The following is a 24,945-nucleotide window of genomic DNA, read 5'->3' as shown; positions in this document are numbered from 1 at the left end:
CTGCTCTTGAGAGAGCCTGCATGGTACAGCAGGTTCCTGAGGAACAGTGGGCAGCAATCTTATGGTACTCCTTTTCAGAGAAAGGGAGAGATAAGCTCCTCACTGTTAGACATGAGGATGCAAACAATTACAAAGTCCTGAAGAGTGTCCTAATAGATGGGTTTGGCTTAACCACTGAACAGTACAGGTTGAAGTTCAGAGACACCCAGAAGACACAGACTCAGGACTGGACTGATTTTGTTGATTGTGCAACTAAGGCTCTGGAGGGTTGGCTACATGGCAGCAAAGTACATGACTTTACAGGATTGTATAATTTGATTATGAGGGAGCAGATCCTAAGTAATTGTCAGAACCAGCTCTTACACCAGCACCTGGTTGACTCTGATCTGACCTCTCCCCAAGAATTGGGAAAGAAGGCAGACAAGTGGGTCAGAACCAGGATTAGGCCTAAGAATCAGGACAGTAACCAGAAGAAGGAGTCTACCAAGCCTCAAGATAAGGGTGGGGATAAAAATAAAAAAAGACTTCCCCAGGGCCCCAACACTCCAAGAATGGGGGTGGGTCCCAAGACACTTCTTCAACAGAGAAAAAGCCTTATTGTTATGCCTGTAAACAGGTTGGGCATTACAAAACAGACAACTGTTGTCCCAAGAATAACAATAAAGAGAATATACCTCCAAAGCCAACTCCAACACCTCCTGTTACTGTCAGCAGTAATCCCCCAGGAAGTGGGAGCACACCCAGGAATCTGGGTGGGTTTACTTTTGGAGCACAGGAGGACCCTGGCCTATCCAGGTCCCCCTCCCCAAATGATCTTGTTTATGAGACTGGCAGGGGGTTTGCCAACTTCTCTGATTGCCCAAATACTTTGAGCAAATATAGACAAGAACCCATCATCAATGGTTTGAAAGTTGAAGCTTTTAGAGACACAGGGGCTAGCATCACCATGGTGGCTGACTGTATAGTCCCCTCTAAGCAACTTTTACCTGGTGCCACATACCAGGTAACAAACATTGATGGCATCAAAACAAATCATCCCATGGCAGTAGTAAGTCTCAGCTGGGGAGGTGTCATTGGCCCAAAGAGAGTGGCAGTGTCATCAAACTTGCCTGTGGACTGTCTACTTGGTAATGATTTGGAAATCTCAGCCTGGGCTGAGGTTGAACAGGAAATCCTTTCTAGAATGGTAAATTCCAATGGAAAGGTTAGTGGGGCTGTAATGGCTACAGCCCCAATTCAAGATGTCCTTCCTGAAAAGGTTGGTAGGGCTGAGAAACTCTCTGCCCCATCTTTAGCAAAAGCTCTTCCTGAACAGAATAGCAAAGCTGTTATGATAACAGCAGAAACCCAAACTGAGTCTCCTCCTGAAAAGGTTGGTGGGGCTGTGAGGGCCACAGCCCAAACTCAAACTGATATGTGTGTTGTGAAACCTGAAATGATGGATAACTCCACACAAACTGAGAGCATGGAGGAGGAAGAGGAATCTCCCCCTCACCAGACTTTAGGACAGGATCAGCCTCCTCAGGGAACTGATCTTACCCCTGATGAAGGAACTGCCCCAGAGGTGGTTGGGCCTAGCCTGACAGAACCTCTGATGTCAGTGGACCCTTCTCAGGTGGGACACAGTCTGGAGCAGGTAACCTGCCCCTCTCTACCTTGCCTTAGCCAGCCCAGGGCTGCAGAGGACAAGAAGGACAGTGAGACCCAGAGGGCCCCCTGTCAAATAAAGCACCCCCATCAACAGATTAGGGGCACCAAAACTAGTAGCCCTAGTGAGGTGAAAACTTTAAAAACTCCTGAGGGAGCCCCCTTAAAAACAGTTAGGGACCTCCCACAGATGGATTCTGTTGGGCACAGCCATACCTGGGACCCAAAGGGCCCAAACCTGAACTGTCCCTCCAGCAAGCCAAACAGAGGGACCCAGCCTCCAGCTTTAGGTAGCCAGAGGTTGACCCTGAGAGCACAGTGCAACTCAGTTGAAGAAAGAAAGGCACACATGGTGGAAGATAATTGGAGGAAGCTAAGCCCTAAATTAGTAGAGCCTCACTTCAATACTCCATATCCAAACCAGCCTTTAACTTTGCATAAACACACCCAAGGTAGTGATTCCCTATGGTGGAGACCCTCTAATACCCCAAGGGTGAGGGACGGCTTAGTGGACCATGAGACAGGGGGTACCCATGCTAGTGCAGGTACTTCCTTATATGACCACTCAGGCAATATAGGCTTACCTGGCCAAGGATAGCCTTATCTCCTTTCGTTTGGGGGGGGGGGTTGTGTAGGAAGGTGGCTACCTGACTATGGTTACCCCAGATTTTTTGCCTGTGTTTAGCTGGTTTTTTGACTTAGTTGACCTGGTTCCCTGCTAATCAGGGCCCAGGCCATCTGCTCTCTCTGTAAAATGGATGCCATGTACCCTAGGTACATACCACAATTGGAAATGGACTCCTTGTCAGCCCCTGTATAATGCACTATAGGTGCCCAGGGCATAGGGGCCACCAAGGCCTACCAGGGGCTGCAGCATATCTTTTGCCACCCCTGGCTGGTTCTTAAATTGACACAACTGGCTGATCACTCAGCTGGGGTAAGGTGGTGTAATCACCCCTTGCTTAGATATAGTATACCTATATCTAAACCTATATCTGGACACATATTAACCTGTGAGCCACTCCTATGGAAGGCCTCATCAATCCTGGAGGCAGAGTGCGTGGTTTCATGTGAGATGGAGCTCTAGCATGAGCTGAGCCTGTCTGCAGCTGTCGGGAACAACTCCCTAAGCTGTTTCAGGATAACGCCATACCATATACTCTTAAGTGCCTTATAATCCTCGCGGTTATATAGCAACTCTGGTTTGGCTTTATCAAAACATGTCGTGTAAGGTGTCATACGATTTGGAATACTATCCCCTCGCCAGTTCTGGCGACGGGGATAGCATTCCACCCCTCTAGAGGGGTAAGACATGTTACTTTACTTAAATGCGGTTAATTTCTAAAAGGACCTTAGATCCACAAAATGGATGCCTCTGCCACAGACAAGAGTCTGACCCCCTGAAGCTGACCGAAACTCAGCCAAATGGGGCCTGGACAAAGGGTTTCCTGTTGCAGGGAGGTGTTACACCCCCTCAGACAGGAGATAGTGGATTGTAGCAGGGAGGTTTGAAAGAAACCAGACACTGCCTGGGGCGCACAAGGCTGCCCCTTGCATAATCCGGCCAAACCGGTTCTGGGGCACTCCAGCCCTCGTGCCAGGGCGGCCTGGATCAAAGGAAGGGGGTGTATCCACCCACTTCCTGGGTCCCACCCATAGGGGGGGACCTAGCAGGTAATCACGCCCCCCAGATTCGAATAAGAGTGGGAGCAGTGCCAATGCACATCAGATTTCCTGGAAGAAACATTAGAAACGAAACTCTGGACCCTTGGACCTCCATCTCAACGTGGAAGCCCGAAGAATCTCCCTTGTGGTCAAGGAGTGACCACCCTGCAGCAGCAGGCACCATCCAGCCCTCGACGTCTACTTGGTTGCAGTTCCCGCCGGAACTCGAGCGACTGAGATCGACGAGATCAAGCTTGCCTGCCTTCCAACAGCCCGATCCACAGTCCCTGCAGAGCTGAGACCCGTGGAGGCGACCGGAAGCGTGGGGCACGCCATCTTGAATTGACCACAAGACGCTGACCGTGCAGCCCACGAGTGACCCTCGAAGCTGTGCACTGGGGTTTGAGAAGCCCCCACCCTGAGCTACTCCTGAGCCGAAGTTCAGCCCTCCACACTTGACGAGTGCTGCGTGGGGCCCTTCTTCTCCATTTGGCTCAACGCGTTGGCCCGGTCACTTGCCAGCTGGCTAGTGGTCCCTGTGCCGACGAAACTACAAAGAAGACTCGTGAATCTGGTTGCTCCAGATCCACACCAGCTCCCCTGAAAAGGAGCCCCGACTCTGACCTTCCTGGTCCGAGTGAGAAGCAATCTTCCGATTCCGCGTGGGTTGCTCTTGCCAAGTGTTGTTTGCTCCAAACTTGAAGCCGACAGTGCCGACGGCGAGAGCCTGCGTGGGACAGATCGTGACCTGCTCCTGGACATCGCAGATGCCCCAGAGCCCACGTGACAGCGAAGAGAAGCTCCTCGACGACCACCTGATTGCGCCCGACATTGCCTGGTTCCGTCCTGGTTCCACCCTGGTCACTGCTGAGTGACCCAGACTCTGTCCCCTCTGCTTTCAGGTACCCTTCGACTTGAGTCCACCCTTGGACTCCACCGGACACTTCATCTTCACCCTGCCTGCAGCCCTTTCAGCTTCAAGCACCAAGAGCCTGCGTGTCAAAACCCGACGCCACTTCGACCCTATGCACCCACTTCCTGTGGGTGAGGTAACTTTGCTCCGCCGGTGTTCCCACACTGGTGCACATCTCTAGGGTCTGTGTGTTAAGTTTTGTTCCTCTAGGTTCAGCGGAAGTGTCCTTAAACTCTAACTTTACAACTTTTACGCACCATTGGTTAACATTGGTGCATGCGTGCGCTTTCCGCACATCTCCCGAATCCCGAGGGCCATTCCCGACTTCAGCATTGCTTGTCCTGACTGCTCCCAGCGATTCCCTAGGCCCTAGGCCTAACCACTGCTCGAGTGGCATCTCTTATACCACTTGTTTAGTATATGGTTTGAGTGGCTCCCCGCCCTCATCCATAATTGTGCAACTTGTATGTTTAAACAGTGCTTTTGATTTAACGCTTGTGCCCCTTTATTCATAAAGAATACTGGGGATTGTTTTTAGTAATAAACACATATATTTTTATAATATATACTTGTGTGGTGTCCTTTCATTTGATATTACAGGATTGTATGTGGTAAAACAGCTCGCTTAACACGACCTCTTAAGTTAAGCCTTTAGGCTGCTTAGTCCATGCTACCCCTAGGATAGCTTGTCTAATAAGGTTGACTTACAACCAGACACCATAAGGGATTGTTTGGTCTGATAATAGGTGGTTCCAGAATTGGAAACATCACCTATCAGGCCAACTTCTCACACAACCGGTCCCTGAATATGTCCTGGCTCTATTATGAGTGGCACAGAAGAAATCCATGGAAAGGGAGATATAAAGCTAGGTGTATACTCTGGGCATCAACTCATGGTTAGCAGAGGGGCAGCCCATGGAAGTAGAAGCGGGATCTAATGGAGGAGGATGGCTTGTTGACTAAACTATTGGAAAGATCTAGCTAGGTTGAAAAAGAAAGTGGCAATGAGTACATCAAGGAAGGTGATATGAGTGACCAGTGAAGGGAGTCTGGCATTAACAGGACCAAACCGGGGACAGACTGCAGGAAGATGCTCATACCTGTCACCCCTTACCTGGACGCTCTGTGAGGAGGGTTTAACAAGAGTGTGATGGCAGTGGCGGCTGGCAGGGACCGGGGGTGATGAGGTAAAAACAAGCTATTAAATAAAACACTTACCTCTTCACTGCTGCCGTCTCTCCTCTGTCATTGCTTCTCGTCCTGGTGAGTCCCGGAAGCAGGAAGCACACAGGTTCCCCTAGTCAAATCACAATACTGCTGTTAACAGCGTTGTGATTGGTCTGAGAGCTGCGGGTCAGCACTCAGATGGGGACTAGGAGCCTGTGCATGTTCTCCACCCAGGCTGGCATTACAGCCCAGTGAAGCACATGCTAAGTGCGTATCACTGTTTGGCCGGCCCAAGCCAGCCAAACCGTTACGCGCACTCATTTTGCCAAACAATTTCTCCTCCCAGGCTGTGACACCAGCCCGTCCCGCCGTTAATCAGCCCTGTAGCTGTAGTGTCCTGTTAGACACATTCTAGTCTTTAACATTTTGTAACCCACACTGATACACCCACCCACCACCAGCGTCACGAGTCAGGTGACCTGGTTAATAAAGGGCGCCGATCGCTCGTGCTCGAGGCCAGTTGTAGTAATCTACTAACGGTGTCTGTGTCCGTGATTTACCAGCATGTGGGCCTAGGGCCCGACACCACAGTAGCTATGAAAAATAAAATCACAGTAACGATGTTATTATCATTTTATTTTTCCTTTTTCCAGTGCTCTGACAGCAGTGGGGCGACGCTTCTCCGCCTTAGCGGAGGAGCTGCCCCTGTGTGATGGTCACATGGGTGTAGTGGCCAATTACATCACATCCTACCTGAAGGTCGGCTCGGAAAATGGGAGGGAGCAAGGTTAAGAGAAATTAATAAAGATAACAACTTGGAATAAAGAGAAAAGGCCCCACAATCAACAGTGATGCGACGGGAATTAATGCCGTCATGGGTTCCTTGAAAATATATTCGAAATAAAAGTTACAACAATACAGCAGGCTCCTTCACGTAAAACAAAAAGATACATTCCCCCCCAAAAATCCAGATTATAGATTTAAAAAGCCACAATTGAAGAATTTGGCATTTATTCACTGTAACAAGATACTTTCCATAAGGCTTTCTCCTTGTGCTCGTAGTCCAGGATCAAACAGCAGGCAGCTGTGACTGGTGCAGTAAAGTAAAAAAAACATTTCACAAAGCACTCTTTCAGCACTGACCTGAATGTAAAATCACATTCTCACGGCCTTCTTTATCTGCAGACCTTGAACAAATCAATGCAATTCCATCAACTTAAAAAGGAAGTTACATTAAATCTATGCTGTAGACAGCAGCCCTACCCCCCTGGTTATACAAACCTTTCAGGGTCAAATCTTGCAGAAATGAGCCTTCGCTCAAGTTACAAAGTTAGTTGTCAGATTACATGCAAAAGCTCTTTGAAATATGGATACATACTGCTAAATTATTCCTCTTTTTACACAGAACATAGGGATTGATTTAGAGTTTGGTGGAGATGGTAGTATGTTGCAATGGCGGCAGAGTCCCCTCTCCATCAAACAGAAGTTCCACCAGACTCATTTAGAGTTGGGCAGAACTTAAGTAGGTCTACGAACGCTGGAGGGAGTAAAGGCGATTGGATATTATATATTTGGCCACTTGTCCGTCCAATTCATTTAGAGTGGGCAGACAAATGGGCACTTTTTACTTTCACACACCGGCATCCAAAAAGTGGCTGTAAGTGAAAGTAAATACATTTTAGTGTCCCCCGCATCATAGTTGAAAACTCCCATGGCAAGGGAGTAATTGATTTTTTTTATTTTCAAAAAGAAAATCCAGCTTTTAGATTTGTTTATGAAATTAAAATAAGATATTGAAAGTGTACCATACGGCAACGACATGTTGACAGAGGCACACTTTCAATGTATTGACAGGAACCTCTGAGACGGTGGTTTCAGTGATCTTCTAAAGCTCGGGTCCACTGCATTAGATTGTCCTATTCTTGTCCCCATTTTTCAAATGCTCCCAGCATTTCTTCCTGGTTAGTTTCAGTTATGAGAACCTAGATGTTCTCTCAGCGATCAGAGACCCTAATATTTTTTCAGTGCTGCTCTCCACGAGGTCTGTCTGGATGCCTACGACAAGTGCCCTTTCACTTTCCGCTTGGTTGTGCCCTTGATTTTGACCATGGACTGTGCTGTTCTCTAACTCTTCCTCCGCAAGTGCCTAGTAACAATTCTCTGATGGAATATCAGCTACTCCCTCCCTAAAGTGAATCAACATACTGTTCTGTGCCAGGTCCTGAAGGGTGCCTTTTCTTGTTATAATGAGCCTTGTGCTTCCCTTTGATACTAAGGGAGTCAAACCTTCTCCTGCTTTGTTCTCATTTTTAAAGAAAGTTCTTCATGAGGAGTTATTTTGAGCTTGTTTTGCGGTTTATAGCTAGCTAAATCCTTTCTCTCTCCGTATAAATATTATTAGCTCGCCTTGGATTTCTGAATTCCAGTGAGTAATGTTGTTGGACTTGGCCATTTTTGCAAGGTCATCCCTGAACTTTTTGCCTTCCTCCTAGTCTTTTTTATGACATGGCGTTGGTGGTTTTAGGACTCTGGGCACTTTATCACTGCTGTCCAGTGTAAAGTGCATGTGCTCTCTATGGTAAAGCATGGTAAGATTGGTCTACACCAATTTAATTTAGCGATCAGTTCCCAGTAATGTGGTATCCCATATACCCTTGGCCAGTAAATTAAATGCTACTGGTGGGCTTGCAGCGCTGATTGTGCCACCCACCAAAGTGGCCTTTCAAACCTGTCTCAGGCCTCTGCCATTGCATGGCCTGCAGGCGCAGTTTACTGCCGCTGTGATGTGGCATATAAAGTGAGTGCCACGTCTGGGACTCCCCTTTTACTATATATCAGTCACCCCTAAGGTAGGCCCTAGCTAGCCCTATGGGCAGTGTGCATTGTAGGTAAAAGGTAGGACATGTGCCTTAACTGTGTGGCATGTCCTGGTAGTAACAAACAGCCATTTTGGTTTCTCACTACTGTGAGGCTGCCTTCTCAACGGAATGCATTGGGGATTCCCTGATAAATGTTTCAGTGGTAATTCCTGATCTGGGAAGAGTAGAGTGGTCAAGTGTTGTATGTTTGGAATAGTGGTATTAAATGCTGTGCAATGGTGTTCACAGATTTATTATCACTATTTTAGAAATGGCACTTTCAGAAGTGGGCATTTCTGTGTGCTGTGTGTCTATGTGCCTGCCTGATGTGTATTGCATGTCTGGCTCTGGAGTGCCAGGGGCTGGGTGAATCAGCACTAGGCTGAGTAGACCAATCTGCATTTGGAGTGGTGGGAGGAGTAGCACATGGGAATGAATGGGACTGTGCCTGCCTTCCACAATACTGGCTCTGCCCCCTGTGGTGTGTCTGGGACCAGAGCCTACACTGACAAAGAGGGTGGTGGTGCACCTTTAGAGAAAGGTGTGAATGCCCCCAGAACTGGTTTGGACCGGGCGCAGAGCCCTGTGGCAGGGGGAGAACACAGACACTAAGGAGTATAAGTAGAGGGCTGTGACCCCATGAACTGTACTGCTTGGGTGCTTACTTGAAGCCTGCGGCTGGCAGGCTGCTGGTCTGCCAGGAGGAACAGCCGTGAGACTCAGCTACTGCCTGCTGGGTAGTTGGAGGGGGCTGCCCTCTGCTAAGAGACCTTGAGTGCTGGCCTCCTGTTGTGGATGACTCAGGAACATCAGAGTCTTCCAAGAGCTATACTGTGCTTATTTGGAGTTTCCTAGTGTTCTTTTGCTTTCCTGGAACTCCCTGCCGTACTGGAAGTTTCTAGGTGCTGTGCGCTACCATTGCCTGGAGGTTGTGTGCCTGGCTCAGCCAACGGGCGGTGTCCATCACCGTTTTGGAATAGGGGAGCGCTGGGTGTTGGCCCCAGGAAGCTCAGTGACTTTTCCCTCCGTTGTGGGGGAAAGCATGGAAGGAGCACGGGCTGCTCGTGGCAACACCGCCTGAAAGAATCCTCTCCTTGTCGCCCCCTCCTTGCGGCCGGAGAGAGAGGAAGGTGTGGCAACCCATCAGCGGGCCTCATTACTGGGCACCACGGAGGACACCCAACGAGAGGGGAAATGCCTGGCTGTTAGAGAGGAGGCAGGAGGAGCAACGGGGAAATTGCTCCGTGAAAATCGCAGAACCAGAAGTCAGGCATCTTGGTAGCCTATGTACGCAAATAGGAGCATAGAGGGAAAAACGAGAACCTGGTCGCCCTCCACTCAATAAGTCACACAAACAATGTTGACCAGGTCCCCTTCGGCAGTATCCAATCTTTTAATCAAAGTAACTCTGGTTGCAATATTTTAACAACAAACTCCCCTTCATTTTTTATCAAATTGGGGTAGAGAGTACAGAGTATCCATGCCAGAATTAAAAAGTCTCAATCCCTTCTACGACAGTCAAGAACAATGTCATCAACCAACAACAACGTGTATGGTGAAAAAAAATTTTTAAAATGTGGAAAGCGAGATGACCCCTCACAGGCCACTACCAACGGGGAACCTGGCAGGTACTCACCAGTGTTGCCCTGTTGTCATCATCGGCGGTCATCAAGCTTTAAAGTAAGGTGTCCAAAGTAATGTACAAGTGCGTTTTAAGTGCAATATGAGGTGCAGTGAATAAAAAGTGCAACACACATAAAACAAACAGTGTGATACGACGAGATAGGGTCTGCACACAGACACAATTTTTATTCTTCTTCTCAGTGCAGCCTATCAATTTAAAACCAACAGGAGGTGGCTATTAATTATATAGCCTACTACCATTTGTCAACATGTTTCATTACCCTATAGATTCTGGGCAATTTCGTCAGGGCTAGTAGTTTTTGCCCGGGCGGAGGTAACGCTGAGGGTCCGTAGCAGTCGTTACAAAATGAAAACGACCTGAGACTACCCACGATCAGGGATTAGTCTTTATTTTAATCAAAACCACACGGCCGGTAGGAGTCACTTGGGCCGTGGAAAGTCATGAAGAATGGTGTGTCCAGCATTCAGTGCAGTGGCAAAAACTACTACTACTCTCTACCCCAATTTGATAAAAAAAGAAGGGGAGTTTGTTGTTAAAATATTGCAACCAGAGTTACTTTGATTATAAGATTGGATACTGCCGAAGCGCACCCGGTCATCATTGTTTGTGTGATCTTGGTAGCCTAACCATGAGTGGGGCCAGCCTGCGAGGAAGTAAACAGGAGAGGCCGGAAGCCAGGCAGTGCAAGGCCTGGTTGTGGGCGGGGCCCAGCGACGAAGTAGATCCGGTGCCTCGCGGGCTCCTCGACCCGTGATCTCAAGGGGAAAGAAACAGGCCTCATGAGCTCCATTCCGCGACCCCCCGCCTCCCCCTTCCTAACAGAGGGAGAGATGGACTATCAGAGATAACCGGTCATGACGAGGAGACTGGCAAAGCCTGAAAAGATGGTTCCGGGCCACAGTGGTGAAAGGCTCCACAGTTCCTGAGGCGGCAGGACCGGTAAGAGGCCCGGCGAGGGGCCCGGGTGACATTTCCCTAGGTGCAGGGCAGTTGCCATGGGTGGCAGTGGGCAGCTGCCCCTAAAGAGAGGCATTTTTTTTATAAAAAGAGAAATGCTGGCCCTGCGATTTTTGATAGCTATATTTTGAGCAACAAACCAAATCCTTGTTATGATTTGTATGGTCGAATTTATTTAAACCATTTACTTTTTCATATAAATCTCATTAAGTTAAAGCATTGGTTGCATGAGAAAAACACTACGTACATACAATTTATACAAAAACATTTGACAAAGAATTTTAACAAAAATACATAAATACATATGACAAAATGACATCCAATCATTTAGTGTACATAAATATACAAATACGGTCATACGAGAAGCATCAGTCGTTATGTAGTATTAAGCAATGAAGCTATTTGCAGTAAGGAAAAGAAAACAAAATGAATTGTAACAAATACAAATTTTCAATTGTCTGATAAATAAACTTGAATTCTTTCTGCTATTGCCAATTCCTTTCTGCTATTGCCGACGCGTTTCGAACTCGCTCTGGCATTTGGCAAGTTCTCATCAGGGCTTTCTCGTATTATTCTTCTTTATTTTCAAGTTGGCAGCGGGTTTTCAATTTTCAAGAGATCTTATTCAGTCAATGTAGATTCGGTTCTTCAAACCAGTAGTCTGCACTTCTGTTTGGTAAATATTCGAAACAGCCGTGCGTGGGACAAAAATCAGCTCCCACCCGCCAGCCGGCGGTGGACACGTCTTATTGCACCTTATTGTTGGCGCTTGGGCTGTTTAAATGCAGCTCCCCTGTTTTTCTAACTTCTAGCCGGTTTCAGTTCGTTTTTATGTTCGTTTTTATGTTCTAAATGTTGGTGATCTTGAAGAAACACACGCTCCCAAGTGCACTCCAAACCAATCCAGGGTATATTTATGTACACTAAATGATTGGATGTCATTTTGTCATATGTATTTATGTATTTTTGTTAAAATTCTTTGTCAAATGTTTTTGTATAAATTGTATGTACGTAGTGTTTTTCTCATGCAACCAATGCTTTAACTTAATGAGATTTATATGAAAAAGTAAATGGTTTAAATAAATTCGACCATACAAATCATAACAAGGATTTGGTTTGTTGCTCAAAATATAGCTATCAAAAATCGCAGGGCCAGCATTTCTCTTTTTATAAATTATTCTATGGTCCAGCTGACCCTGTGTCCCGGGACCTAACTCCTTATTTTCTGCAAACCTAAAGAGAGGCATAGCATTGGGGACATCTGGATTGCCAGCATTTTGGGAGCGCCAAAGTGAACCCCCACGATCCTCACATTGTCGCAGTTGCACTGCATAGTCACGGGCAGCTGCACGTCTCCTGATGATTGGAGGCATGACTTGCTCATAATAATATGTGGGCCCAGCGGGAAAGTACATGTTAGATGCCTATGAGTTGAGGCAGTTGCCTGGAGGGGGCTAAATTTGTTCATAGTATGGACCACTGGGCAATGTGACAATGTGGTGCACTGTTACTAAGTCTGTTTAGGCATAAGGAGTTTATGTGCCCTGCGACCAGTGGTTACTATGGGGCACGAGGGCTGATGGTTTACCCAGTGTGCTATGTGAAATACCATCCCTGTGGTTTATGCCTAATGTGGTTTATACCTAATGCGATTGATGCATAATGTGGTTATGCTAAGTGCGGTTACCAGTAGTTACTGGTTGTTTTATTACTAATCTGTTCTAAAGGTGGTGACAGTGGCCCGATTGGCCCAGTAAATGTATATAATCCCCTGTAAGTGATACCCAAGTGCCAGATATATATATATATATATATATATATATATATATATATATATATATATATATATATATATATATATATATATGTATATATATATATATATATATATATATTATATATATATATATATATATATATATATATATATATATATATATATATATACATATATGTGATTGTGCTCTAATGTGTTTTATGGGTAATACAAATGCCTTTTTTATATAACCTTGTGTGGAGTTTCTTTTGTGGTGTGTCTAGTGTGTTGCTGCTGTGTGAGTGTGTTGCACAAACGCTTTACACATTGCCTCTGGGATAAGCCTGACTGCTCGTGCCAAGCTACCAAGGGGGTGATCAGGGTTTATCTTCAGCGTGTAACTCCCTTGCCCTGAATAGAGAGGTGGTTTCTGCCAGGCTTAGGCGCATTCCCTAGCCAAGCACAAATCCCCTTTCTAACAATTTTTTTTATTTTTTACTTTCAACCATTTTATCAACTTTCTTAAGTGTAAGACAAGTCCATAGTATACCCTCTATTCCCTCTCTTCTCAAGCGGGATCCCTTTTCCACCTCTTTGATCATTGCATGCTTTAGTACGTACCTCCCTCTGGTGCCACCCTGCTCCAACCCACACTGTCTGTCCAACTTACTGGCTTTCCTACCTTCTACTTGTCTCAACTGCCGTACTTTGGTTCTAATAGAATCAGCCACCTCTGTCAATGGCTTCACAACCTTCGCTCTTGTGTTTGGCAATTTGGACTTTCGGATCCTTGTTCTGCACTGTTCTAAGGAACTCTAATGATGCTAAAGACTTCGGCCCTTTCTACTTCATTGTTTAGTCATATTTATTGTAAGTTATATTCGCTCTCTTCACAAAGTCCTGATTTCCTACTCAGCAGTACGAAATAGCCATAATTCGCAACCATGCCCTCCTCCTTCACTCAAACAAGGAATAATGCTTACCTTTACTTAATCTACCTAACCCTACTAAATATTATATTAACCTATATACTTACATTGCAATATTGCGGTATGGTGCTGTAGTGAATGTGGTATAATTGACAAGTGATGTAGCATGCAGTACAATGGAGGTATACTGGAATTAGTCATTTAAAAGAGAGTGGAGGAGGGTCAGTTAATATAATGGGAGTTGTGCACCATGAATACCAACACCAGAATACTAATGGGACACAATATCGAAGACAAAATATCGAAACAAAAATAGTTACAGGTAAGTGAGTCTAGGTTTTCTATACCTAACTCCAAACATATGTGCCTTGGTTATCAAGGAACATAGATGTGGAGTTAGGAATAGTAAAATCTATACTTCACTGTATGCACTTAGTTTTTGATATTTTGTCTCTCAATATTCTGTCCTTGATATTCTTGTACCATGATATTTTGGGTGTCGATGTTCAGTAGTAAAACCATGAAGGGAGAGTTAGCAGTGACTTGGTCAATGCAAGGCTCACCCTGCCACCCATGCAGGAAAATAGTATCATGACTGGTGTGGAGTAGCAGATGTTGAAACTGATCCAAATCTCGGTAGTAGCAGTAAAATGGTGTTGGGCTGAATGAGAGTGGAAATGGTAATTGAAGAAAGGTGTTTTTAATTGCAGATCGACCTCACATTACATAAACAAAAGAGAAATGGTTTGAGTGTTTGAGACTTGCCTATGCTGTTCAAGATTCGAGGTCGTGTTTTTCGCAAGCGGACCAGGGCGGGCTCCTGGCTCTGTGAATCTTCTTTCGACCGGCGGTCGGCAACCGATGTTCTGTTTTTTCTGTTTCGGCTGGCAGACCAGGTTAGCCTCCTGGCTCCATTTGCTTTTTCTCGCAGGGGCACGGGCACACGCTCCTGGTGGTGATTTGTTAATCCCACCTTCTTGTAGCCAGATGTAGTGTCTCCAGGTCGCCCGACCCACAAGGAATATCAGGACACAGATAAGGGCTTGGGATTCATTTATTTGTCAGCCTCAGAGGCACGTCCTCCTGCTCCTCTGGTCTCCTCGAACTGCCCCGTCCCCTTCCCTGACCAGAAGTTGTGTCCGTGGCCCCTCCTTTTGGTCTTGTCTAGGGTCCTAGTGCCCTCGGCACCTTGATACAACAAATAGTATTGAGTTCAACGGTGAAAGAATGTAGGGTGGTAGGGGTTTGTTGGGGGCTTATGTAGAATTTTAGGGGTAAAGTGAATGGAAGTTAGGGGGAGATCATGTGAGTGAACTAAGAGACCAGAAGCAGGGGATATGTATCAATGAGGCTCTGAGGGGATGCAGATTCAGGTCTGAGTGATCCTCAGCAGGAGGGAAAGAAAGCAAGATGGATGGCACCAATCAAGTGAGGAGAGAGAGGGTGCAGAGCACAGACGTGGGATGCAGTTTGTTATAAAAACGGCCGACATTTAGGGATTTGCAAAGTTGTGAAGATATAGATTTGTAATTCAATCTTTTTTTTAGATTTCTCCAGCTTTATTAATCTTGGGAAAAAATGGGCAAATAAACGACCCTTTGCAGCAAAGTAAACCTTCACAATGATGTGCGTGGTCACGAGCGTGCTGCACTGGGCCTGCTTGGTGTTGATGGTGATGAAGCGCTATGGTGTTTTGTAATTTGTAGGGGTGTATCATAATCATGGATAGTCTGCACCCGCATATATTCTCATGTTGTATTAACCATTGACCATTAGAACGTGTTCAATAATAACACATAATAACACATGAAAGTGTAAGTGGTAGGAAAAGTGTTGTGCCATGTAAAGAGACAAAGTAGCACTCATGTGAGGATATTGTAATTCATAGTATTTGATGTCATTGGCCTAACGAAATTGCTTATTTGTAATATGTTGTGTATGGTTTGAATACATCAATTACCGCCCTATCCGCGAGTTTGCACCCAACAAAAAGGTTTGGATAAAAGAAGAAATGAAAGGATTCACGAATTTGAAAGCAAAGGATTGAAATAGAGAAAATATACACAGGAGTGGTGTTTTCCTTTCATGTTCAATTGGTAGTTAGCGAGGCACTAGGTGTTATCATGAATTTCAACTGTGAAAAATTTGATCTTCATAAGCATCATTGAATGTTAATAATCGTATCTGACATATTGAGGTGAAGTGCTCGTTTTAGATTCACGGTTTTGGGTAAGGGGTACACATGTGAGCACTGGGGATGCTGGGGAGAATTGCGGGTTTTAAATGATATATCACAAGGGTTTCTGGACAATGTAGTTTACAATGATCGACAGAATGTTGGTTTAATATCCATAATGATCGGAAGCCTGTTGTTGAGTGATTGACAGTCTTCGCAATGAAACGCATTTGATTGAGCACCTGTAGATAATTGACGCACCAGTATAAACAGATGAATTTCTGAGAAGCAGTGGATTTTATCATTACGAGTAGGAAGACGTGCGCTCGTGCACTTTTAAAATGTGAACTCGATGAGATGTTATGGAACTCACTTGATTCACTACAAGCTGGTTGTACGCAAGTCCGTGCTGTTTTTAATCTTGTAGAATGAACTACAGATGTCACGGTAAGTGTAAAAAGGCAGTATCAAGTAAAAGGGTTTGAACAGCTAGAAAAGTGTGCTTGCTTTAAGAAGAGAAGAGGCGCAAGTCGAGTTTTGGGCTTCATGTGAGAACAGGGGAGGGGGACTGTTAAGGTTTTTCTTAAACAATCGTTGTACGGCCGTTGATGAATTGAGCACAAACTAGGGAGATTATGATCATTTAAATAATATTAAGTGCACTATAGAGATTGATGTGCAAAAAAGTTGGTAATGTATATTCATTTTTGCTTTGTAGACACCCCTGACGAGGGGATTCGTCCCGAAATGCATTGGGTATTAAAAACGTGACATTTGGAAAACACCTTGTCTCCTGTGTTTGTGAGATCCACCTTCTATTGAACATCAATGAGTAAAATGAATTGAAGACAATGAAAAAACGGCAGATGAATGAAATGGATTAAAATAAGGAGTACATAAAGACTAAGAATAATAGAATTTAATTGATTGGACTCATTATGTCATGTGGCTGTGCTGCCGGTTTTGGAATTTAAAGAGGTTCCTGAGAGTGTTTTTGATTTAAACATGCACCATATTAAAAATTGCACATAGATGTGACTTAATTGCATTTAACGTGTAGATTTCGTGAGATGTTCGCAATTAATATGAATTTGATGTGCTTCTGCAATGCAATGAGATGTAAAGGCCTAAATGAAAAGGTTCATTGACGAGTATTTGAGAGGCCTATGTGCTTCACTCTTATGTTGGCCGATTTCTGTAGGCCTGAAATGTATTTTCCCTGGGGGCTCAGTAGTGAGGGTTTTAGTGAAATTTCATGTGCATGTTGAATCTGTTCTGTTCTCACATTTCTGTTGCAGGTAGAGAAAGTAGTCTTTCTTAGTTAGAATAAGGTATTTTGTTTAAGAAAGTTAGGCTCAGGAGGATGCGTTACATAATGGTGAAGAAGAGCTGATAATTGGGAGCCAATGCTCTTTCTCATTGAGGGAGGCCTGGGAATCAAGGTCATTGAGCCAAGAGCTGGGAGCACAGACGCTGTGTGGAAAATCACCTATGGGATGTGTCCAGAGAGATGAGGTGATCTGTGGTGTGTTTTATGATTTTGTGCTTTGCATTAGGGATAGTGTCCCGGGGTGGTAGAGAGAGAGAAGGAGAATCTTGGAACAAGCTCTGTAGCTTTGGCTACTTGACCCATACAACATGAGTGTACTTCTTAGGAAGTCTTCATGCAGTGACCCCTTGATTCTGATCTTGCCTGGGAAATGGTAAGTAGGGATGTCACAATAGTGGTAGTGTAGGGACAGACTAATGCTTTTTAGTCATACTCCGCAGATGAAGACCGAATTCGACGTAGGGGCAATCATTGCCTGAGTTCTGCTTTGGAGATTGTCTTTCTTTTCATGATTCATCGTATAAAGTTAGCCCGTAGGTTTGGATTTGTATTAGTTCCCATGTACTTCTACAACCTCGTAATCCAGTTGTTCTTAGCTTTGTAATAAATCCCACTAACTTGGATTTCGGAGTCTGTGATTCTTCTGAGACATGGTTTCTTGGAAATGGTGATCCTGTTCAATTGATTGTTTCTCCACTTTATGCTTCTCAGCAGGCAATAAAGGTCAGTTGGCCGTGAGTTCCACAGTAAGTTGGTAGGGAGGAACAAGGCCCTTTCAGTTGGTAGCAGAGGATGGTTGCCTCTGCAGCAAGGGAAGAAGATAGGAATATTAAGGAAAGTTAGTCATAGTGTCTCAAAAAGCAGAGAGGATTGTGCAGCAGCAACAGCAGTTCATAGTGGAGTGAGTATGAATAGGGATCTGAGTGTTAGATTGCGGTGAAGATTTGATTGTGTGATGTCTTGCGGAGTTGGGTTGAGAGTCAAGTGATTGTGGTTTTGGGCCGAACGCGCGCTGGCCATGAGATACAATTTCTTTGGTTTCGATGTCAGGCTCGACGAGTAGCCTAAGATCCCAGGATCGATTTGTGATGTGGAAGACCCCAAAGCTGTAATTGTCTGACCAGTGATTGTGGGAGTCATGAGATGTCATCGACAAAACCCATTGGGAGATAGGGAACGTGTGTGAGAGAGTTTGGGAGAGTCGTGTGGGAAGCTAGTGCACAAAGGCGGACCACAGCAATTCGAGGGGCCAATGCAGGTTTTGGGTCACTGTGTGAGTAATCTTGAGCAAGTGGATCCTATCAATTAGTTATATGACTGCCTGGCCGTTCATGGGCAGACGATTGAGGTGACTGTCCGGTCGTTTCATGGACAGACAGTCGTATATGTGACTGTCCGGTTGTATGGTGGATAGCAGACAGTTACTTGATTCTATGAATGAGGTGCGTGAATGTGTAAAAAAGAGATTGTAAAGGAGGATGAACTGCTGAGTGGAGCTGAGTGAGGAGGAAAAGTGACGTCAGAGTGTGCTGTGCTGCAATAGGTCGGTTGGTGTAAAGCCGCGCTGGGATTGGTGGATTGTCAAAATGAAAACATCTTGTAAGGGAACGGAGTTGGTTTAAACATGCAATACTTCAGAGGGTTACATGACCTTTGTAGGGTAGATAGAGGAGTAGTAACACAAGTGGGTGAAGAGGCACCACCCGAGGACATACCAGCACACTATATGTCCACGAATGTAGGAATTCAAACCATAGTTTGATTTCAAAATTGGAACAAAGTTACGGAAAAGGAGGGAGAGTTGGATTTTCCACGTTATAGATTGGATGGATTGTACCAGTTGAGGGCATTGATGGCTTAATTGAGACCTCCACCTAGACCAACACAGTTTGAGGCTTTGGATTCATGTATAAGAGCAGCGCATGCAAGGAAAAGGGACCAAAGTCAGGAAAGAGTGAAAAAGTCAGTAAGGGTGTTTTAAGATGCTCAATGGGATGCATTGACAAAAAGATGGAGAGTAGAGACTATCGAAGGAGAAAGGCTATTCCCCATGTTAGTAAAAGTAGATGATGTCCAAAAGAGAAAGGAAGAAGAGGATGATAGTGACACAGATGACAGCTTGTTGGAAAGGATGTTAGCAGATCGTCCGCCTCCATATAATCCAACGTTGGAGGAGGGAAGACAAGTGCTTACAGAAGGGACAGGTGAATCGTAGACAAGTTCTAGTGCGAGAGTTGTGAGGAAGATTTCAACAGGAACGGAAGGAATAGGAATGCAGCAATTGAGAGACAGAGATGAGTGGAGCTAATGCTGTTACACGGTTACCGGATGCCCTTACGGTGCTATTCACCATAGGTCCCATAGTGTTAAGTGTAAGATCCAGGTCAAGTAGTCAATCACAGTTACCAGCATCAGGAGACAGCGTTAGTTCTGGAGGATATGGTACAGTGAGTGGAACTGGTTCTTCTTTGCAACATTTACAGGCTAGTACTCCATTGCCAGCTACGACAGACTCTTCTAGGGGGCATACCGAAACTAGAGCAGTAAGATCAGTGTTGTTAGCAGACTCACATTCTGATTTGGGGATGTGGGAAGCTCCAGTTAGAGGTCCAATGGGGAGAATAACAGAAGGAGGTATGGATCCAGGAATTTAGGGGAGTTAAGGAGTCACAGAGGAAACCAGAGCAGTGAAAGTGGAGAGTAAAGCAGTACATCAAGTCAGGGCATAAGGGCCAAAGTGCTAGATGTGGTGAGGTTGAAGCAGAAGCAGATGAAATCATAAGCGGAAGTTTGCCTTTGGAAAGAACGGAATTGTATGAACAAGATGATCTGTTGTTTGTGGTGAAGGACATAACTCGCAAGTCAAGGAAAGCTCATGAAAAATTGACGGAGTTAGCGAGGAGGTGTTATGTGGATCTATCCAAAATGAAAATGTTACAGGGAAGTCATAGACTAAATTATAGTGATCAGGAACTGAAGGAGAAAAGGGTCATAGAATTGAAAACACACATTCGAGAACTGATTGTAGGAATACGCGCATTGAGCATGCTTGACAGGTGGGAAGAGAGGTGGTCTAAGAAGAAAAGTTTCAAAAAGGGTATAGGTGATACACCGCCTCAGGGCAGAGGAACAGCAGGTGTAGAGGCTTACCCATTGTGAGAGGTGCCGAGTAGAGGGCATGTGCATGTGCCTTGGAGCAGGGGTGATTTGGCAGCGTTCACTAATGATTTTCCTCAGCTGAGAGAAAAGCCTGTTGAGTGGAATAAGCAAGTTGATCACTTTGTTAAAATTTCGAAGGGTTTGTGGATTGATTTAAATACGTTGAGGGGGGAGGAAGACTATACCGTTGGAGCAGTCTTAGAGGTAGACTAGAGAGGATTGTATGTACAGGCAGATGTTGACGGTCACCCTGTCACCTTTCTGATTGATACTGGTGCTACCCGTTCTACTGTAAGATCAGCAGTAGTCCCAAACCTACCCCTCTTGGGACAATCGATCCAAGTTGTAGAGTTGCAAATAAGAGAATGACAAATCCATTGACAGATGAGATACCTGTGAGAATAGGGACATTACATGACTGACACCAATGTGTGGTGTGTGATTCGAGTCCAGTATGTTTGTTGGATCGTGCTCTTTTGTATAAATTGAATTGCACCATTGTGAGAAGTTGGCCTGATGTATGATGTCTCCAATTCTGGGGGCACCTTGTATCAGTCCAAACAATCCCTTATGGTGGTGGTTGTAAGTCAACCTTAAAAAGACAAGCTATCCTAATGGTAGCATGGACTAAGCAGCCTTCAGGCTAAACTCAAGAGGGCATGTGAAGCCAGCTGTTTTACCATATGCAATCCTGTAATATCAAATGAAAGGACACCACACAAGTTATATATTATAAAAATATATGTATTTATTACTAGAATAATCCTCTATACTCTTTATGAGTATAGAAGCACAAGCGTTTAAACAAAAGCACAGTTTAACGTATGAAAGTTGCACGTTTATGGATGAGGCCGGTGGCCACTCAAACCATATATCAAAAAAGTGGTATAAGTATCACTTTACGAACAATGGTAAGGCCTGGGGCCTTGGGAATCGCTGGGACTACACTGGACTAACAGCAGTTAGGACGGGAGTAGCCCGCGGGAATCGGGTGCAGCGCTAAAAGCACACGCATGCACCAATGCAAAGTCAATGGTGCGTAAAAGTCACAAAGTTACTGTTTTAGGAGTCTTCCGACTGGAATAGAATTACCACACTTTAAACTAGGACACTAGAGGTGTACACCACTACAGGAGCACCGGCATTCACGAGTTACCTCACCCACAGGAAGCAGGTGCATAGGTGCCAAAGTGTGTCGCGTTTCGTCGTGCAGTTCTATGGAGCCTGGAGATGAAGATGCTGCAGGCGGCCAGGAGAGAAGAGTCCGGTTGGATCCAAGGGTGGATCGAAGATGTAGAGTACCTGAAAGCAGAGGGGACAGAGTCTGAGTCACTAATCAGTGACCAGGAAGGAACCAGGAAGGAACCAGGCGATGTCGGGCGCGATCAGGTGGTTGTCGTGAAGCTTGTCTCTGCTGCCACGTAGACTCCGGGGGCATCGAGGATGACCAGGGTCGAATCACGAGCTGTCTTACAAAGGCTCTTGCTGTCGGCAGTGTCGGCTTCCGGATTGGAGCCAACGGGCCTTGGCAAAGGCAACCCACGCAGGATTGGAAGATCGCTTCTTTCTCGGACCAGCAAGGTCAGAGGGGTTGCTCCTTTTCAGGGGAGCGAGGGCCAGTCTGGAGCAACCAGACTAGCAGAGCAAATTCAAAGGTTCGTCGGTACTGGGGCCACTAGCCAACGGGCAAGCGACCGGACCAACGCGTCAAGCAGGAAAATGCAAAAGGGCCCCACGCAGCACTCGGTGAGTATAGAGGGGAGGTCTTCAGTGCAAAAGCTGCTCGGGGCTGGGGCTTCTCAAACCCCAATGCACAGCTTCGAGGGAGCTGCACGGTCAGCACTTCGTAGTTTTTCCAAGATGGCCGGCCCCACGCTTCAGGTCGCCTCCACGGCTCTCAGATTCGCTGGGACTGTGGATCGGGCTGTTGGAAGGCAGGAACGCTGGGTCTTGTTGATCTCTGTCGCTCGAGTTCCGGCGGGAACTGCAACAAAGCAAACGGTGAGGCGCTGGATGGTGTCTGTTTGCACAGGGTGGTCACTCCTTGACCACAAGGGAGATTCTTCAGTCTTCTACGTCGAGTAGGATGTCGAAGGGTCCAGAGTTTCGTTTCATAAGTTTCAGTCAGGATAATCTGAGGTGCATTGGCACAGCTCCTACCTTTATTCCAAATCAAGGGGCTGAATATCCTGCTAGGTCCCTCCTATGGGTGGGACCCAGGAAAGGGGTGGTTACACCCCTTTCCCTTTGTCCAGTTTCACGCCAGAGCTGGGGCTGGAGTGCCCCAGAACCGGTTTGACTGGATTTTGCATGGGACACCTTGTGTGCCCCAGGCAGTGTCTAGTTTCGTTCAACCCTTCCTGCTCCAATCCACTATCTCCTGTCTGGGGAGGTGTGGCACCTCCCTGTGACAGGAAACTCTTTGTCCAGGCCTCCTCTGCCAAGTTTCGGTCAGCAGCAGGAGGTCAGACTTGTGTCGGGGCAGCAGCATCCATTTTGTGATGCTGAGGCTCTGGTTAGGATCAACCGCGTTTAAGTGAAGTAACATGTCTTCTCCCTCTAGAAGGGTGGAATGCTACCCTCGTCGCCAGAACTGGCGAGGGGGTAGTATTCCAAAGTGTATGACACCTTACCGACATGTTTTGATAAAACCAAACCAAAGTTAGCAATAACCGCGAGGATTATAATGCACTTATGAGTATATGGTATGGCAATACCCTGGAACAGCAGTAAGGAAATGGTTCCGAACGCTTCAGACAGGCTCAGCTCATGCTAGAGCACCATCTCACATAAAACCAAGCACTCTGTCTCCAGGATTGTTAAGGCCTGCCATAGGAGTGACTTATAGGTATATATGTGTCCAGATATAGGTTTAGATATAGGTATACTATATCTAAGCAAGGGGTGATTACACGACCTTGCCCCAGCTGAGTGATCAGCCAGTTGTGTCAGTTTGGATGGCCAGCCAGGGGTGGCAAAAGATATGCTGCAGCCCCTGGTAGGCCTTGGATGCACCTATGCCCTGGGTACCTATAGTACACTGTACAGGGGCTGATAAGGTGACCCAATCCAATTTAGTTATACACCTAGGGTACATGGAGTCCATTTTAAAGAGAGAGGAGATTGCCTGGGGCGCTGATTAGCAGGATCCCAGGCCAACTAAGTCGAAAAACAGCTAAACACTAGGCAAACGATCTGGGGTAACCATAGCCAGGTATCCACCTTCCTACATACCCCCCCCCCCCCAAACGAAAGGAGATAAGGCTATCCTTGACCAGGTAAGCCTATATTGCCTAAGTGGCCATATAAGGAAGTACCTGCACTAGCATGGTTACCCCCTGTCTCATGGTCCACTAAGCAATCCCTCACCCTAGGGGTATCAGAGGATCTCCACCATAGGGAATCACTACCTGTGGTGTGTTTTGGCAAAGTAAAAGGCTGGTGTTGAAATGGAGTACTGAAGTGAGGCTCCACTAATGTAGGGCTCAGCATCCTCCAATCATTTTCCACCATGTGTGCCTTTCTTTCCTTGACTGAGTTGCACTGTGCTCTCAGGGTCAACCTCTGGCTGCCTACAGCTGAAGGCTGGGTCCGTTTGGTTGGCTTACTGGAGGGACAGGTCAGGTTTGGGGCCTTGGGGTCCCAGCTTTGGCTGTGCCCAACAGTGTCCATCTGGGGGAGGTCCCTAACTAGTGGTAAGGGGGATCCCTCAGGAATTTGTAAAGTTTTCACCTTGCTAGGGCTGCTAGCTTTGGTGCACCTAATCTGCTGATGGGGGTGTTTTATTTGACAGGGGGCCCTTTGGGGCTCACTGACCTCCTTGACCTCTGCAGTCCTGGGCTGACTGAGGCAGGGTAGAGAGGGGCAGGTTACCTGCTCCAGACTGGGTCCCACCTTGGAAGGGTCCACTGACATCAGGGGCTCTGCCAGGCTAGGCCTGACTACCTCTGGGGCAGTTTCTTCACAAGGGGTACGATCAGTTCCCTGAGGAGGCTGATCCTTTCCTAAAGTCTGGTGGGAGGGAGATTCCTCTTCCTCCTCAATGCTCTCTGTTTGTGTGGACTGATCCATAGTTTCAGGCTTCACAACACATGAATCTGTTTGAGTTTGGGCTGTGGCCATCAAAGCCCCACCAACCTTTTCAGGAAGGGACTCAGTTTGGGTATGGGCTGTTACCATCACAGCCCTGCTAACTTTTTCAGGGAAGGAATCTGCTTTAGATGGGGCTGAGTCTTGCACAGCCCTACCAACCTTTTCAGGAAGGACATCTTGAACTGGGGCTGTGGCCATCACAGCCCCACTAACCTTTCCATGGAGATTTACCATTTTAGAATGGGTTTCTTGTTCCACCTCAACCCAGGCTGAGATTTCTAAATCATTCCCAAGTAGACAATCTTCAGGCAAGTTTGTTGACACTGCCACTCTCTTTGGGCCAGTGACACCGCCCCAGCTGAAATTTACTACTGCCATGGGATGATTTGTCTGCACTCCATCAATATTAGTCACCTGATATGTGGCACCAGGTAAAAGTTGCCTTGAGGGGACTAGATTCTCAGTCACCATAGTGATACTAGCCCCTGTGTCTCTGTAGGCCTCAACTTTTTGACCATTGATGTGGGGCTCCTGCCTGTACTTGCTCAACGTGTTTGGGCAAGCAGTGAAGTTGGCAAACCCCAGGCCATTTTCACAAACAAGAGTAGCTGTAGTAGGGGACCTAGTTAGGCCAGAGTCCACCTGAGTTCC

The 24,945-nt window shown here is 46.2% G+C and overlaps 1 long non-coding RNA gene across 1 annotated transcript in view; it reads left to right on the top strand.

Moving 5' to 3' along the window:
* Positions 1–17,569, top strand: part of LOC144753422 (uncharacterized) — a 489,542-nt gene extending 471,973 nt beyond the window's left edge. Inside the window, exon 3 of the long non-coding RNA XR_013594353.1 lies at positions 16,432–17,569. This is a non-coding gene — a long non-coding RNA (uncharacterized LOC144753422). The remainder of the gene's footprint in view (positions 1–16,431) is intronic.
* Positions 17,570–24,945: the final 7,376 nt, after the last annotated feature.

Source organism: Lissotriton helveticus, chromosome 5_1, assembly GCF_964261635.1.
Source record: "Lissotriton helveticus chromosome 5_1, aLisHel1.1, whole genome shotgun sequence".
Taxonomy (NCBI): domain Eukaryota; kingdom Metazoa; phylum Chordata; class Amphibia; order Caudata; family Salamandridae; genus Lissotriton; species Lissotriton helveticus.
Note: the sequence above shows the minus strand (reverse complement) of the source record. Positions and strands in the feature narration are given on the sequence as shown.